The sequence below is a fragment of the Armigeres subalbatus genome, chromosome 2 (assembly GCF_024139115.2).
Source record: "Armigeres subalbatus isolate Guangzhou_Male chromosome 2, GZ_Asu_2, whole genome shotgun sequence".
Lineage (NCBI taxonomy): Eukaryota > Metazoa > Arthropoda > Insecta > Diptera > Culicidae > Armigeres > Armigeres subalbatus.
In genome coordinates, this window is record NC_085140.1 from 149,978,995 (window position 1) to 149,988,870 (window position 9,876).

Genomic DNA, 9,876 nt, shown 5'->3' on the forward strand with positions numbered 1-9,876 from the left:
TTGGATGGTGGGTAGGGTATGTGGTTTAGGAGTATCATTATAAGCAAATGATAGAAAATTTGTGGAAATACGTTGGGAGTGACTTTGCTAAGAAATTTATGCCACTCCATTATCCTTGCCGATGATTTTCCTCGGATGGGGCGAAGGTATTAGCCTTGCCCTGGCTAATAGCCTAGGTTTAAGCGCCTTTGCTCGCTCTCTGAAACGAAAAAAGAGCAAAAAGAAATTAAATTCCCCTTCCCCCCTGATATGATAATGATTTTGATCAACAAATGAATTCTAAGTGGATGAATAAATGATCAAACGGCTGCAAACAAGCCTCTATTGTCGTAGCAGAAGCAAACCCGCCTCAATACGACAGGCAGAAGCACATGCAGAAGCATTGCCGCCAAGCCCATCGTCCCTTCGGTACAACCAGAAAGTAATGCTTCAGGGAGATGTTCTCGTAAAACAGAGAAACATTAAGAAGCAACTAAACGAGATGTATAAGAACGAGGAGATGGAAGTATCGAGAATGAGGCTTTAAATAAGGAGAGCGAAGGGTAAGCTATGAAATGAAGAATTATACTTAATTGAATCCTAAAATAGCGCAAAGTTTAATAAAAGCTTGGAGCAACTGATATCCGAAAGCAGGGTATCCAACATATGAAACCGGAACCAATCCGTGACTCCGTCAGGATAGTTAATGAACAAGAAATGTTTCTAAGGTCTCTCCCCATCTTATAACTCGTAGGGACCTGCAATTTTGGTGTTTTCTCATCTGGTATATCTACTTTCGAAAAAAAAATAATAATGAAATATTGATTGGTGAAAGTCGATTTTCCGATTAATGTCCGCCTTAATCCCCATAGTGAGTTGTTCCTGCACACAGTAAAAACTTTCTGACTTTATTTCAATAAGAGGCCCATGAAAATATAAACCATTATTTCAACATCGTCTTTCTGCATTCTGAATACTTTCCAATAAAAAATGACAAGTGAAATAAACAACGTAAATGATAAATATTTGCAGCATATTTTGAATCTCCATAGGAAAACTGTAAACAACTTCAACAAACGACTCACATACCACCAATTTTCATCTTTCATAATTATTCATGATTATACCTTCCTGTATTACAAGTATTACAAGAAGGTTGAGAAAATATAAGCGAAGTTGAACACATGGTAAGAAGTAGAGCTCATGAGTTATTAAACTTCAAAGTTAGTCGTGGATTACTTGGAACAGTTCTATTGTGGTAATATTAGAGGTACAGTTTTCTTGTAAATAGTTCTAACCTATTAGCGCCCGGAGTGCAGACACGGTTGGATGAGCGTTTATAAGGGCTGTCCTATTTCTACTATATGTCCCAGGACGCTGGAATAACATAGATTAACTGAATTGAAATCATTTTTTGTTGTCTGAAATCTTAAGAAAACTGTTCAATGTACCACTAGAATTACAATTTTCGACTCTTATTCTACGTCACTGATGCTGATCTACGTGACGTGCATTTCACGTCCCCTTCCCCAATCGTAGTTAGATGGACGTAATATAATAAACTGAAACGGGCTCACCAGATCAGTAGCTGGAACGGTGGATCCACGCTTGAAAAACTATGATGTATGTATATGCTTGGTTGGGAAATTTGCGAAGATTCCGGAAACTTCAGATTCATCACAATCCGGTGTCCTAGCTCACAATTTCTTCAAAAAGCCATTCGAAAATCACAGTAGAACAGCAGCAACAGCTAAATTATTTAAACTTTTTAACAGTTTTGAAACCAATTTGAAACAAGAGAAAAACTTTGACGGATTTTTTTTGCGTCCGCTATTAATCACAGCCTACTTGAAACTCCCGAGATCAAATACAAATTTACTATTATCATAAACAGCGATAACATTGAAGTATATTTTCTGTCGGCCTACATATCATCTATGATAAAAACTATGATAAAACTATTCACGATTATTATTCATTCTTCAATATCATAGTGACGTGATCTTGACAGGTTCCCGAGTGCACTGAGATGATGGTAATATTAAAAAGCTTTTCATGTCTTATAATGCTTATCAATGGGCCACATGCAGTCTATTCTCAGAAAACGGGCCGCAGGAAAAGGCTTCGAGGGCCGCACTTTGGGGATCACTGATCTAGCAAAATAAGCAATTATTTTTTATTGGAGAAATATGCGAATTAAAAGTGGCGCGTCTAAATATGGTAATTTAATTGATATTTTGTAAAATTGGGAAAAAGTCTACGGAGAGGGGGGAGAATGAGGTATCAGAAAATTCGACGATGGTTTACTAGGGAGAAGGGGAGTTAAAAATGTGAAAATCGGTCTACTTGGTTTGTGGACAGCCCCCGTGCGGAATGTGTTCAACAGTACTTGCTGGGTGGAGATCGCTAACTCGTAGCTACGTCTCGGAGTACCGGCTACTTCCAGAATCGAGTACTGATCTACCAGACAGCGGAATGCTTGGCTAGTGCCCCCATCACGGCAGGTGTCTAATAGGGATCAATCCTGGGTCACTGCTGCGGAATTGAGGTTGTCCCAGTCGCGCGAACTACATTAAGCAGCTAGAAGAAACCCGGCGGCGTACTTCCAAGCATACAGATACCAGGCAGCATCGATTGCGCAACGAAATCCAATCAGAAATGCTCCAACCGTTAAACCATACCATAATAACGCGAGTGTAATTGATGGATTGTCTTTCTCTCAAGCTGTGCAGTGCGCAAGGTTCCCAGACTGTCGAATCTTCGAACCCAAATTTGTTCAGCATTACAGTGTTTCTTTGCCTAGCCAGAGAACTCTTCCGGCGTTTGCAAGGCTGTTGCACCAAGGAGCAGCAATTTTTAGCTTTGTCAGAGCTGATCATGAAATACGTGTACAATGGCTAACCCGTCAACTTTGCGTATAGTTAACTGGAACGGTAGTTCCGTTTATAATAAACATCTAGAGTTTTTCGACTTCGTCCACCGACACAACATAGATGTTGCAATAATAACCGAAAGCTGGTTGCGGCCGAATACGTTTTTTCTTCACCCAAATTTCTACTGCGTTCGTCTCAATCGTCCTTCAAGCGTAGACGCTGGTAGAAGAGCAACAACAACTTGATGTCGCTACTAAAGTAACAGAAGTCATTGGCACCTCCGTTTTAACTGATGGTGGGAATCAAATCTGTAGCATCGCTGCCTGTTTTCCTGGAGGTCATCGGGGTGCAGGTGGTCGCAATTTCGGCGCGATATTCGGTCTATGGTGTTCATCGACAATCCCTTCTTCATTGTCGGAGATTTCAACGCCAGACATCGCGGGAAATATCTTGTATCAAGAAGCGTCATGATCTAGCTTCAATGTCAATTTCCCAGACTCACCGACATTCCACCCGTCCGGCCGTGATAACCCGTACACCCTGGACCTTGTTCTATCCAACAACATGGCAGACATGACGAAGCCAATTGTCCTGAATGAACTTTTGTCAGATCATTTACCCGTAAGTTTCGAAATCAATATCACAGCCACTCCTGCGGTAAACACTTGCACTGTATACTGCTATGCACACGCTGACTGGCGCACGTTTCAAAGATTGGCGGGTTCAAAATTTAACCCAAATGATCCAGTTGTAGCCAAAATTCGGGACATAAACGATATCGACGCGGCATTCGCTTACATCAAGAACGCTATTCTTGAAGCTGAGTCGGCCTCTGTTCCGCAATTCATTCCTCGTCCTTACGAAACCGCTACAATATCAAATGAAACCAAACTACTCATCCAACTTCGAAACAGGCGTCGACGACAATGGATGAGAACCAGGGATCCATTGATCCAATCGTATTCGTGACCAGTCCCTAGCAGCACACATGTTCCTCATTGGTTTCTGCAACTGATATGTGACGAGATTTAGTCACAATCAAGTTGCTGTAACCATTTTTGTCTGACTTGTGCTGCTCGGGGTGCGCCAATGCAAGATTCAACAAATTTGGTGAAATACTCAATTAAATGGAACGCGGAGACAACAAAATTTGGCACATCACCAAAGCGCTGAAGAAAACCAGTAAGTATAGTCCACCATTACGCAATGGCGATATCTTGCGTGCATGTCCGAAGGAAAAAGCTGAATGTTTTGCTATTGCTCACAACAATCAATCCACCAGTGACCCTGCCACCATCGAGGCAGTACAGCAGTCAATGGATCACATCGACCAGTCCTTGGCAGCTACGGACAACTTTTGGCTAGTTCGCCCCAAGGAGATAAAGTGTATTGCCCGGAACTTGAAAGTCAAAAAGACTCCTGGTCACGATTCCGTTCGTAACTGGTTGCTAAAACATCTCCCAAGGAAAAGCTATGTGGTCCTCTCGAAAATTTTCTCTGCATGCCTCAAATTATGCTACTTTCCTGAATGGCCGAACCTTCCAAGTTTCGGTCGATGGGTATCTTTGTAACGAAGTAAGGTACACTGGGGGAAGTGGAAAAGGAAAAATCGATAGTGCATGTTTGAATTTGTGTAAAACCAGTTTAAATGATCTAATCATTCAATCAAGATGGGCTATCAAAAACAATCAATTTTGCACTAACTTTGCGGTAATTCATACCATTTTGGTTACTTGAAATTTATGGAAAAAGATTAAAAAATAAGGAGTTGTTTTTCTACTTAACCAAGTGCTTTAGCTACCTTCTGGATACTGGGTTCGCCGTAGAGCTGGGTGAGGTGGTTCATTCTTCGCCGCCATACACCGTCTACTTACACACCGCCAAAGATGGTCCTTAGCACCCGTCTCACGAATATTCCGATACTTGCAAGTCCTCCTCGAGCATTGTCCATGTTTCGTATCCGTAGAGGACTACCGGTCTTATTAGCGTCTTGTACATAACACATTTGGTGCGGCGGCGAATCTAGTAGTAGGCCCGACTTCCACAGATGATGCGCCTTCGTATTTAACGACTAACATTGTTATCAGCCGTTAGCAAGGATCCAAGGTAGACGAATTCCTCGACCACCTCGAAGGTATCCCCGTCTATCGTAACACTGCTTCCCAGGTGGGCCCGGTCACGCTCGGTTCCGCCCACAAGCATGTACTTTGTCTTCGATGCATTCACCACCAGTACATCTTTGCAAATGTGACAATGTCCATATCATCCGCGAAACAAATAAATTGAGTGGAGCTGTTGAAAATCGTACCCCGGCTGTTACACCCGGCTCTCCGCAATGTTGAATAACAGGCACGAAAGTCCGTCACCCTGTCTTAGTCCCGGCGCGATTCAAACGAACTGGAGTGTTCGCCCGAAATCTACACTCAGTTTTGCATACCATCCACCATTGCTTTGATCAGTCTGGTAAGCTTCCCAGGGAAGCTGTTCTCGTACATAATTTTCCATAGCTCTACGCGGTCTGTACTGTCGTATGCCGCCTTTAAATCAATTAACAGATGGTACCTGGTATTCACGGTATTTTTGAAAGTTTTGCCTTACAGTAACGATACCGGCTGGTTTTTTTTTTCGAGGATGGTGATCGCTCGAAAGTTCTCACACTCCAGCTTGTCGTCTTTCTTGTAGATGGGCATATGACCCCTTCCTTCCACTCCTCCGGTAACTGTTCAGTTTCAGCCTTGACTTTCACTGCCTGTACTCTCAGCGCCATTCAAATGTTCCTCGTAGTGCTGCTTCCACCTTTCGATCACCACACGTAAGTCCGTCAAGATGCTCCCATCCTTATCCCGGCACATTTCAACTCGCGGCACGAAGCCTTTGCGGGATGCGTTGAGCTTCTGGTAGAACATGCGTGTTTCTTGAGAACGGCACAGCTGTTCCATCTCCTCACACTCCGCTTCTTCCAGGCGGCGTTTCTTCTCCTGAAAAAGGCGGGTCTGCTGTATCCGCTTCCGTCTATAACGTTCCACGTTCTGTCGGATACCTTGCTGCAGCCCGACCGCCCGCGCTGCGTCCTTCTCCTCCAGAATCTGTCTGCACTCTTCGTCGAACCAATCGTTCCGTCGACTTCGTCCCATATACCAGACGTTGTTCTCCGCTGCGTCGTTAATGGCTGCTTTAACTGTATTCCAGCAGTCCTCAAGAGTGGCCCCATTGAGCGCACCCTTTTCCGGCAACGCTGCCTCACGATGCTCCGCATATGCAGTGGCGACATCAGGTTGTTTCAGTCTCTCTACACACTTAACTCATTTCACCGTATTCGGTAAATTTTACCGAAATCTCAACAGCAGAACTGTTCGGTAATTTATTTAACAGATTTTTTGTAATTTTTTCCATTGCTCAACTGTCAAAATCACCGAAAATCAGTTAAATGATTTACCGAACAGTTCTGCTGTTGAGATTTCGGTAAAATTTTACCGAGTTCGGCGATTTATTTTAAGTGTGTAGGTCGTACCGCGGCGGTCGTCGGTAACGAACATTGTTGATGACGGATAGTTTGGGGCGCAGTTTAACCATCACCAGATAGTGGTCATCGTCGATGTTAGCGCCACGATATGTCCTGACGTCGATCAATCAGAATGTGGTCAATTTGTGATTCTATCTGCCGTGTTGATCTCCATGTGTACCGATACGGAAGGCTATGTGGGAAGTAGGTACTGCGAATGGTCATATTTTTAGAGACAGCGAAATCAATTAGTCGGAGGCCGTTTTCGTTCGTCAGCCGGTGGGCGCTGAACTTTCCAATAGTCGGTCTAAGCCCATTCTCTTGGCCAACCTGAGCGCTCAAATATCCTATGATGATTTTAACGTCGTGACTTGGGCAGCTGTTGTACTCCCGTTCCAGCTGCACGTAGAATGCGTCCTTATCATTAACAGTGCTTCCAGATTGTGGGCTATGGACGTTGATTATGCTAAAGTTGAAGAACCGGCCATCAGCCGATCACGCGCCTTTTTTTTTTACTCTTTTAGCTTTTTTATAGAAAATGTCATAAGACGGGCTTAGTACTATTCCATTTAATTCGAAATTCGAGTCGAGACGAGAACCGAGGTTGAAATACGTTTCTGTAAATACTATATCAAGATACAACTAAGTGGTGGAATTGAATGGAATAGTATTAATTCGTCTTATGACAAGGGAAAAAAAATGGAAAATGCAGCGTCCCGGGTAACGCTGGATGTGTGACTAAATTACTATAGGGGGTTCTCCGTGGTGACAAATTTTTCTTTCCAGGGAGTCATTTTGGGCACCCATAATCTTGATCCTTGGAATCTTAGAATACGAATTACATCCAGGTGTTTTTTCACACGGTTTAGTTTCAGACGATTAATTAGCGATTATTTACCTTTTGCGTCAACGAATCAATGAGTGGGGGAAGTAAGGCCCCATAACGCCGTAGTATCCTTGAACATATTAAATCGAATAATTTTGTTTGAGTTGAATAATAGTTACGGCGTTTGAAACCCATCAACTTTCTCATCCACTTTCCAGAATCCGCTGATGCCAGCATGGCCGACGACAGCAAGAGCGAGGAGGCCAACGGTAATAGTGAATCTCAGACAGAGCCGATGGAGACGGAGAACGCCGAAGCGAATAAGGGCGACGGGTCCGCCGCCGCGGATGACAAATCCACCGCCTCCTCCGGCGATGCCAGCAAGGCCGACGATGCCTCCAAGGAGGACGGCAAACCGGAGAAGGACGGAGAGAAAACCCCCGCCAAGAGCCGACGGGGACGTGCCGGACGTTCCGGTCGGTATGGCGGACGTTACTAAAAAGAACCCGAAAAAAAAAGTTTAAACTCAGATTCATCACCATTTTCAGCTTTTGAAGAAATGATATAAAAGAAAGTTTTTTGTGCAAACTCAACGGAAATTTTCAGAGAGGTTCTGGAATTCAAATACAAGTTTTAAATACTGCAATTGAAACCACACTAAACCACAAGACACTTTCAAAGTATTCTTCTACTTTTATTCTATCCAACTTTCCAATTCATGATAAAGATCGTAAAAAAACGCAAGGCAAATACAGCATGTAATTCCTTTCAATGAATTAACCAGTAACATTAATTGTATTTATTTGTGTTTGATCACATTATTATCATTTTTCATTTATGATTCTAGATAGGGTGAAGCACCCACAAAGCGTACTGTTACGTGTCCGCAATATGTTCATCAATAATTTTATTACTAAGCTGTAACGCAAAGCAAGGAGGAAATAATATGCATAAATATTTATAGACATCCAAGAGAACATGTTCGTTCGATATCTGGAAAAATAATCACCACATTCAGATCAAACAATATTTCTAATAAATGTGCACTCGAAGGCTTCTGTGTCGTCTAGGCTTTCAATTACCAAACGCGCACGCACAACATAAAAAGGTTCGTGCAAACATTTAATGCAAATAATTCAACATGTCCTCGATACTCCTGGAAGGCGGGTGCACATTCTTACGTATTTATTAGTATTTTATGGGTAATTGTGTAATCTGTCAAGCAGCTGATCCAACTGATAGGCAGCATGCGACATATTTAATGAAACAAGAAGTATAATATATTCTCTGAAATGTAAGCAAAACAAAATCATGTTTAACATACAAACACTAAATTCTCGGTATCGTTAAGTAATCCAACCACTAAAATAACAATGAAAAAGAAAAATGTAATTGTATTTCACAAAAAAAAACTGTAGTAGCATTGTTGTGAGGAGAGTTGAAACCTCTGCAGTAAAAAATAATTGCTTCTCTTTGTGTAGTTACAGCAAAAGCAAAAACACTTAAACTATTGTGCATCAAATTTAATGAGTTTTTCTCTGCAATATTCTGACAGAAGAGAATTTATTTGTATCTTTGGATGAACCAGCAAACAATGCGGACAGTTTAGCCGAGATCAGTTTAGACATTCTCGATGTACACTCAAGTAGCTTCAGTCGAAACTTATTCTCTGGGTGCCACCCGAAGGTGTATGGTGAAAACACAAGAAAGGTCTGCTGTAGCCGAAGACGAGCTGACACCGCGTTGCATGCCAATGGTCGTAGCAATACATTCGTTCAAAAGAAACCTGATGAAGAATTTTGTGGGATAAAGATGTTTGAGATTCAGAGAAAAATTAGTTATTAGCAGCATGCATCCGTCAATGCATCCCTTAAAAATATTGCGAGTAAAAGATATTCAAAAATAATATTCACAGCAAGCAGAACAAATAGAAGAATGATATATGAAAATACACGCGCCATCACTGATAAAACTAAAAGCAACCGTGAAAAAAAAAACAAATACAAGCAAACAAAACAGGTAATTGAGCATAAATTGTAAAACCGAGATTGATCTTCTAGTGATTGACTAAAATAAATCGAACAAAAATCTGAGTTTAAAACAAAATTTGGATGTCATTTTAATATGAAAGAAATTGAACAAAGGAGGAAAATCGTTCAGATCGCTTTTTGTTTAATTCGGCATGGTAGCCGCCGTTTATTCTTATCTCAGCCCCCAGGTTGCCATTTGCACCAGTCACAATAACCTTAGTTTTTAGTAAAAGGTTGATGCTTATTAGGACATTTTGTTTTTGCCTTTCTCGTACAACAAAGCTACACCGGAAAGTTATTATTTCACTCCGAGAACGAACTTTTTTTTTAAGGCTCGTAGTCCCATAGTACCAATTGACTCAGCTCAACGAACTGAGCACATGTCTGTCCGTCCGTGTGTGTGCACAACAACACGAGGAAATTCCTGAAAGAATTCGTAAAGGAATTTTGGTATGCCTTTTGAAACTTTCTTATAATTTTAATGGAATCCTCCAATTTATTTTCGGTATTCCAATTTTCTTCAATTTGTCTTCAGAAATACCTTTCGAAATATCCTTGGAAATTCTTCTAGGGATTCCGTCGAGAATTCATTTACAAACTCTACAAGGAATTACTTCGGAAATTCTTTTGTAAATTCCATAGGAACTTTGTTTGTAATTCCAACGG